Below are 1,288 nucleotides of genomic sequence, written 5' to 3' on the forward strand. Positions count from 1 at the left end.
AGCAGCTGCCTCCAACCTGGGCATCCCCTAGGTCATGCCATGGAGTGCTCAGCCCCTGCTTCTGGAAGCTTCCACGAAGCTGGAAGACAGTGGTCAAGAAATAGTCATCCCTAGTTCATGGAGCTTACGGTAGGGTGAGGAAAAGAGACATACACACATCTGAATAAAATACTGATAGTTCTCGTGGCGGACCCTGTACCACATTCCAGGCCTGAGGCTGCGCATTTTATCCGTGTATTTCAGTTAGGTAGATACTATTTATTAGCTCCATTCTCCAGGTGTAGAAACTGAGGCTGATATGCTTCAGAATACACCAGGTGGAACGCTGGGACACAAATGTCTGTGTTCTTAACACCGGGTTTGCTGCAATTTCTACAGTCGCAGAGGAGAAGCACAGAGGGTCACAGAGAAAACTTTCAAAACAGTACCAGTGAATGGGAGACACTGTAGGCGGAGACACTGAGGACAGAAGGACAGTGAAGAGATGTGGTCCCCTTCAGAGCTGCATCTTCTCATGCCACAATGTCATGTTCTTCCTGCAGGAAAAGAATTTGGAAGCAAATTGGTTCACTTCTCTGAGCCTCAGTTTCCTCATCTTTAAAATGGGGTTGATTCCTGCCCTCCCTACCTTCTGTGGGTAAAGTAAGAGAGAACCAAGGGCAAGTTCAAGGGCACCGAACTCTGATACATCATCGCTTTAGAGAGCGTAGTTTGAGGTGTCAGTGGAAGTGATGCAGATGGAATGCTGGGCCTTTGAGCGGGGACCCTTGATTTTGGTACCCCCGGTCGCCAGGAGGCATGTCAGGTTTTGCAAGAAGAGGTCTTATGCTGCAGCTGGGATTAAGGAAGACTTTCCTGGCCGTTCTCAGGGTACTGGGCGGAGAGGAAAGACCCCTGGAGAAGGGAGCTCCGAGGGGAGGCTCCTGTTGGTGTCTGGGATGGAGGTTGTCGGGCTGGTTGTGGGGAAGAAGGGAGTCATCTATGAGGCACTGTAGAGGAATGCTTGGCTGTCACCAGGATGGCATTCAAACACAGATGTTATCTTGTTTACTGCACGACCCACAGGCACATAGTGGGATCCCATTAAATATTTATAGAATAATGAATAAGTTGAGTGTAAGTGGAGAAACAAAGGGATCAAAATGACCCCAGCATTTAAAAAGCTCTCCAAAAAACTTAAGAAGACAGAGGTGCTGCTAGCTAGGAAGAAGAATATGCCAACTAATACTCAAGGTATTTGCCCAAATTAAAGGCAGGGCCCAGGATAGCTATGCAGCCAGGCCTCAGG

At 48.5% G+C, this 1,288-nt stretch overlaps 1 long non-coding RNA gene across 1 annotated transcript in view; it reads left to right on the top strand.

The window, feature by feature from the left end:
- The window catches only part of LOC109395636 (uncharacterized), a 9,704-nt gene that overhangs the window by 5,144 nt on the left and 3,272 nt on the right, over positions 1-1,288 (top strand). The window lies entirely within an intron of this gene.

The sequence above is a fragment of the Hipposideros armiger genome, unplaced genomic scaffold (genome assembly GCF_001890085.2).
Source record: "Hipposideros armiger isolate ML-2016 unplaced genomic scaffold, ASM189008v1 scaffold_479, whole genome shotgun sequence".
Classification (NCBI taxonomy): Eukaryota; Metazoa; Chordata; class Mammalia; order Chiroptera; family Hipposideridae; genus Hipposideros; species Hipposideros armiger.